A 7,844-nucleotide genomic window follows, 5' to 3' on the forward strand; every position below is an offset into this window, starting at 1 on the left:
TTATGGATATCAAGATAAGGAAATATTATGCAAATACATTACATGACTTAGATGAAAAGGATAAATTACTTAAAAAAACAGAATCTACCAAGGCTTATTCAGGAAGTAGATAACCCAAATAGCCCTGTATCTATTAAACAAATTAAATTTGCAATTAAAAATCTTCCTGCATAAAAAACCAAAGACCCAGAGGGCTTCCCTGGCAAGTCCTACCAAACACTTAAGGAAGAAATAATAACATAATAACAAAAATCATAAGAGAATATTAACAATTCTAACTTTTCCATAAAACTGAAGGATACCTCCCAGCTGATTCTCTTAAGCAAGCATTACCCAAACCAGGTAAAGACATTACAAGAAAACTACAGATGAATATTCTTCATGAAAAAAGATGCAAAAATTAAGAAAATTTTAACAAATCAAATCCAACATTGTATAAAAGGGACAGAAATCATGACCAAGTAGGTTTACTCCAGGAATACAAGGTTGAATTAAGACTCAAAAATCAGTCAAAGTAATTCACAATATTTACAGATGAATGAGGAATGTCTGTATGATCATTTTCTGGATGCAAAAAACAGTTGACATAATCTGAATGCATTCCTGATAAACAAAAACTTTCTGCAGACTAGGAAGAGAAGGAAAACTGACAAACAGCTTCTGTGAAAAATCTACAGTTAACATCATATTTAATGGTAAAAGACTGACATAGTTTGTCTGTGTCCCCACCCAAATCTCATCTTGCATTGTAGCTCCCATAATTCCCACATGTCGTGGGAGGGACTCAGTGGGAGATAATTGATTGATGGGGGCAGTTTCCCCATACTGTTCTCGTGGAGTGAATAAGTCTCATGAAATCTGATGGTTTTATAAGGAGAAACCCCTTTCACTTGGATCTCATTCTCTCTTGTCTGCTGCCATGTAAGATGTGCCTTTTGCCTTCTGCCATGATTGTGAGGCCTCCCCAGCGACATGGAACTGGAGTCCATTAAACCTCTTTTCCTTTATATTACCCAGTCTCAGGTATGTCTTTATCAGCAGTGTGAAAACAGACTAATACAAGCCTAAGATCAGAACAGATAAGTATTTCCCGTCTCACCACTTATATTAAAATTGTACTGGAGATAAAGTGCAACGTGGTAACGGGGAAGGGAGAAAAGGTACACAGACTGGAAACGAGAAGTAAAACTGTCTCTATTTGCAGACATCATATCTACGTAGAAAATCCCATGGAATCTACAAAAAAAAAAAAAAAAAAAAAAAAAAAAGAAACCAGAATTGATAGGTGAGTTCAGCATGGTGGCAATATACAGAATCAATGCACAAAAATCCTTCAGATTTGCATAAACTAGCAAACCAACAATTGGAAACTGAAATTTTAAAAACAATACTATAACAATGCCACACAAATAGGAAATACTTAGGGATATATGTAACAAAAGATGTGCAAGACCTGGATGCTGAAAACTATAAAGCATTATTAAGAGAAATCAAATAAATTTAATTTAATTAATTAAATGGAGATCGATATTGTGCCCATGGATTAGAAGACCTAAGACTGTTAAACTGTAAATTCTTTCCAAATTGATTCTGATTCAATGCAATCCTATTTGAAATCCCAGCAGAATTCTTTTTGTAGAAAATTGACAAACTGATTCTAACATTCATATGGAAATGCAAAAGACCTTGGATAACCAAAAGCAACTTTACAAGAGAACAAAGTTTGAGAAGTTACACTATCTAATTTTATTAAGGGTTATAAAATGATTTCATAAGTGATTAAGTCAAGATGTAAACTATTAAAGCTTATGTTTCCAGAGACAGACTTAAAATCAATTACATTTTAATTATATATTAAAATATACAATTGTATAGAAAATTTATAGAAATTGGATCTTCAATTTGTATGTAGATCCTTCCTATGTTCCCTCCCAGACACTCATGTCTGTTCTGTTCTCAGAGCTGCTATCGGGGGTCACAAGGCCTTACCAATGGCTGCTGAGAAATCCACTTCCTGTGCAACTGTCAGGTTCAAGCTGTTCACAACATTATTTTATTATTAAAATAAAGAACAAAATCAACCTTCAGAGATATGTAGGGGATATTCATGCTAAATGATGGAAAAGGACCATTAAGTACCTTATTTGAAACCACAGTCCAATTTTAACTTCTGGACTCTCAGTGATTTTCACTGTTTACGCTATAGCTGATTCTAAAACTTATAATCTTTAGTAATCAGAACTGTATAGCAATGGCACAAAGGTAGACGAATAGATCAGTGAAACAGAATACACAGTCCAGAAATAGATCCATACATATATGGATGATTGATCTTCAACAAATGTGCAACATTGATTCAGTTGAGACGGGACAGTTGTCTGAGTCCACTCAGGCTGCTATGATGAAATACCATAATCTGGACGCCTAACAACACAAACGTATTTCTCACAGTTCTGGAGGCTGAGAAGCCCAGGATCCAGGGGGCAGCAGATCTGGTGTCTGGCCAGGGCTCTGCTTCCTCACAGACTCACAGACAGTCTTCTCGCTGCCTCCTCCCAATGTGGAACGGACAAGGCAGGTCTCTGAGCCTCTTTTATAAGGGCATTAATCACATTCATGAAGGCTCTGCCCTCATGACTTAATCAGATCCCCAAACACCCCACCTCCTAACACAGTCACCTTGGGGACTAGGATCTCAACATATGAATTTGCAGAGGATACAAACTTTTAGACCATACCAATAGCCTATCAACAAATGTTGCTGGAATAATTGAATATCTATATGCAAAAAATAAACCCAACTTTAATTCATACTTTACACTGTGTACAAAAACAAACTCGAAATGGCCCACAGGCCTAAGTGTAAAACCTTAAACCATACAACTTCTCATCTTAGGCAAAGATGTCTTAGACACAATACCAAAAACACAATATGTAAAGGAAAAACTTGATAAACTGAGCTTCATCAACATTGAGAACTTCTGTTTTTGAAAGATACTGTTAAAAACATAAAAAGACAAGTTACAGACTTTGCAAAATGGAATCTAATAAAGGACTTGTATCTAGAATATAAAAAGGACTGTCAAAACTCAATACTAAGGTAACAACTCCCCAAAATGAGTAAAAGATTTTACTAGATGTGTCACCAAACAAGATATCCAGATGGCAAAAGAGCATATAAAAGAGGCTCAGGATCACTTGTTAGGGAAATGCAAAATGAAACCATAGTGAGATCCCACTGCACACCTGTTGGAATATCTAAACTCAAAACGACTGACCATGGCAAGCATTGAGGATGATGTAGCAGACCCGGAACTCTCACAGCTGCTGGTGATAACGTAAAATGTTACAATCACTTTGGAAAACAGTCTGGCAGTTTCTTAAATAGTTAAACACGCGCCTGTCACATGACCTAGCCATTTGACAGTTGGGTATATAGCCAGGAGAAACGAAATCATGTGTCCATACAAAGATTCACACATGAATTCCATAGCATGTTTATGTGTTATAATCACAAACTGAAAACAACCCAAATGTCCATCAACAGATAAATGGATAAACTCACTGTGGTACATCCAGGTGATGGAATACGACTTAGCAACGAAGAGGAATGAACCAATGACACACACAGCAACATCGATGAATCTCAAAATACTTGAGTAGGAAGCCAGATGAAGAAAGAGTAAATGCTGAGTCCAATTTCAGAAATGCAAACTAATCTTGAATGGCAGAAAGTGGATTGCCTTAGGACTGGGTCCTGAATATGGAATAGGGGAAGCAGGTCCAGGAATGAGAGGTGTGAGGATATTTTTGCAGTGGTGGATATATTTATTATCTTGATTGTGGCTATGATTTCATGGCTACATACATACATCAAAAATTTATCAAATTATATACTTTGTATGTAGTTTTTTGTGTAAATTACATTTTTTTTTTTTTTTTCGAGACAGGGTCTCACTCTGTCACCCAGGCTGGAGTGCAGTGGTGCAATCTCAGCTCACTACAATCTCCACCTCCTGGTGCAAGCAATTTTTGTGCTTCAGCCTCCTGAGTAGCTGGGATTACAGGCATGCACCACCATGCTGGGCTAATTTTTGTATTTTTAGTACAGACGAGGTTTCGCCATGTTGGCCAGGCTAGTCTTGAACTCCTGGCCTCAAGTGATCTTGAACTCCTGGCCTCAAGTGATCTGCCTGCCTCAGCTTCCCAAAGTGCTGGGATTACAGGTGTGAGCCACCACCCCCAGCCCTTGTGTTTAAAAAAATAAAATCCAACGGTGAGGTCATTGCAGTTTTAAAACAATCATCAACAGTAAAAACCAGGGGCCCCAACATGTGACCCTAAAAAATGGCTGAAAAAGTGGGGAAAAAAAGCTAAGAGTTTCATGCAGCCAGGTTGCCTAGTTCAAATGTGGGTGCTCAAAAAGACAGAAACTCACTGTGTGGGCATCACCAACCTTCATCCCCAGCACCCCTCATCACACTGGTCAGCTGTGAAAAATTAACCACTGGGCCAAAGACTGTGATGGACACCTCACCAATGAAGATCTATAGACACAAATAAGCACATGAAAACATGTTCCACATCATGGGTCATCAGGGAAATGTAAACTAAAACAACAATGAGACATCACTACACACCTATTAACATGACGGAAATCCAGAACACTGACACCACCAAATGCTGGTGATGATGTGGAGCCACAGGAACTCTCATTCATTGCTAGTGAGAATGCAAAATGGCCCACCCACTTTGGAAGACAGTTTGGCAACTTCTTACAAAACTAAACATACCTCTCACTGTGCAATGCAGCAATCACACTTCTTGGTATTTATCCAAAGAAGTTGAAAACTTATGTCCACACAAAAACCTGCACACAGATGTGTATGGCAGCATTATTCATAATTTCTAAAACCTAGAAACAACCAAGACACCCATCAGTAGGTGAATGGATAAATGAATGGTGCTACATCCAGACAATGGGATATTATTCAGCACTAAAAAGAAATGTGCTAGTAAGTCATGAAAAGACACGATGGAAACTTACAGGCATATTTACGAAGTGAAAAAAGCCAATCTGAAAAGGTTACTGTGTGATTCCAACTATTTGACATTCTGGAAAAGGCAAAAGTATAAAGACAGTAAAAAGATCAGTGGTTGCCAGGGGTCAGGAGGGAGACAGGGATGAACAGGTGGATGGAGCACAGAGGATGTTTTGGTCAGGGAAACTATTCTCTATGATACTCTAACAGCGGATAGAGTCCAAACCCACAGACTGTATAACACCAAGAACAAACCCGAATGTAAACTGCAGACTCTGGGTGATAACGACGTGGCAATGTGGCTCATCGATGGTGACAGATGGTGACAAATGTACCACTCTGGTGGGGGATGGTGATAGTTGGGGAGGGCATGGGGGGGGCATATGGAAATTTCTGTATCTTCCTCTCCATTTTGCTGTGAACCTAAAACTGCCCTAAAAAGTTAAGTCTTTGTAAAAACAAAAGCAGCATTAACACACATGGCACTATCACCACAGCTCTTAGATTCCTTCTTTCAAAGGCTCCACCCCAGGGCCTCTGTACATGCCTCTGCCTGGAACGTGTCCCTCTCCCATTTGTATCTTCACACCCGCTTTGCATGTTACTTCTCATGGAATTTCAGAATTCAGCCCAAATGCAGCTCCCTCAGCTTTGATCGGATCCCCTCATTTTCACTCTTTCACAGCACACTATGATTTTCCCCGAGAGCACATCCACTGTTTGTAATTACGGAGTTGTGACACTGCTCGTTTAATATCTGATTTCCCCACTAGAACAGTTTTATTGAGGCCGGCAACCATGTTTGGCTGACAGGATGCCCCCGGCATCCAGCACAGACCCTGGCACACAGCCGGAACTGCATAGATGCATGTTGAGAGAATTAATTAACTAATGGCTGAATGAATAAAAGAGCGATGAGAAGCAGCTCTTAATGTCAGCAATGAACTCTTCTGAAGCGCCAGAGATTTTTACAGATTATCAAGGAGCTGGGGAACCTCCGTCCGGAGCTTTTCCTTTTGCTTCCACCTCCAAGGGGGCCACTTGGTCACAGAAAAGTCACTGTACAGCAAGGGAGGCGAGGGGCCCGCAGAGATGTCATCTTCTGTGAAGATGCACGGACTAAGTGACCAGTGGGAGTTCAGAGACATTTGCCTCAAGCTCACTGCCGACATCAGGCAGACACGTTCTTGGCATCCCAGTGTCCCAATGTCCCAGTTGGAACTCGGAGCATGTTCAAAGAACGTGCAGCCTGTTCTCTGATGGAAATATTTAAAATTTGGGGGGCAAAAAGGACATCTCAGAGTCAACATATGGTTAAAAAACACTGCTCCCTGGAAATTTCATAAACTATTCAGACAAACTAATAATGTCTGGAAAATGTCACTCATCATTCTGGGGACAGGGTGGACTCACAAAAGCGAATGAGATTTTTTTAAAGGTCTCAGCAAATAATCCCCTTTTCTTCTTTATAAGAAGACAATAGCAATATCTACCATGTAGAGAACACTCACTGTATCTCAGGCTCTGTACAAAGTGTATATATACACACATACACACACACACACGCACATATATATGTACAAAGTGTATATATACACACACACACGTGTATGTACAAAGTGTATATATACACACACATACACACATGCACACGCACATATATGTGTATGTACAAAGTGTATATATATACACACACACACGCACATATATACGTACAAAGTGTATACATACACACATACATACACATACACATACACACATACACACACATGCACACGCACACATATGTGTATGTACAGTATTTAATCTTCCCCAAGTCCTACAACATGGCTGTGATCATCGCCGTTTTACACACAAAGAAACTAAGTCTCAGAATGATCATGTGACTTCTGCAGCATCACTCAATCTACAAGAGGCAGAGCTGGCATTTTCCCTCAGGTCTGCCTGACTTCACTCCAGCTGATCGCTCCACCAGCCTCTGTGGAATTTCTGGAATTCAGCAAAGCATTTGTCCCAGGCTCTCCCTGATCACCATGCTGTGGCTAACATCATGATATGCTGTTCTTTAGATGACGTCTCTTCGGTGAACTTACCCCTGGCTGAGACATTACATCCAAAGCTTTAGTCAGCAATTCTGGTTTCACCTGGAAGGAAAGCTCTGGGTTTCACCTGAAAACCAAGTCTGCTCGGTTGGCAGTGCCCGCCCAAGGTCCTTGGTGTACAGGAATTCTGAAAGTGTGCCTGGGCTTGGCAGGAAAGAGCGTGACTATCTACCAGTACTCTCTGCTATAAGTTGGCGGTGGGAGGGTCACCAGGGGCAGTAGAATGACATGTCATGGCCGTCATAACAGAAGCTCTAAGACGATAAACAAGCAACATGTCCCTAAGTGAACTGTCCGGTTCAATTTTTATTTATTTTTCTTGAGACGGAGTCTCATTCTTGTTGCCAAGGCTGGACTGCAGTGGTTCAATCTTGGCTCACTGCTACCTCTGCCTCCTGGGTTCAAGTGATTCTCCTGCCTCAGCCTCCCGAGTAGCTGGGATTACAGACACACACCACCAAGTCCAGCTAATTTTTTGTATTTTTAGTAGAGATACGGTTTCACTATGTTGGCCAGGCTGGTCTCGAACTCCCGACCTCAGGTGATCCGCCTGCCTCGGCCTCCCAAAGTGCTAGGATTATAGGTGCGAGGCACCGTGCCCAGGCCCAGCTCAATATTTTGCATAATGAATTTCAAGAAGACATTGAAAACATGTGAATGAGGCCGGGCGCGGTGGCTCAAGCCTGTAATCCCAGCACTT

Source organism: Piliocolobus tephrosceles, chromosome 7, assembly GCF_002776525.5.
Source record: "Piliocolobus tephrosceles isolate RC106 chromosome 7, ASM277652v3, whole genome shotgun sequence".
NCBI lineage: Eukaryota > Metazoa > Chordata > Mammalia > Primates > Cercopithecidae > Piliocolobus > Piliocolobus tephrosceles.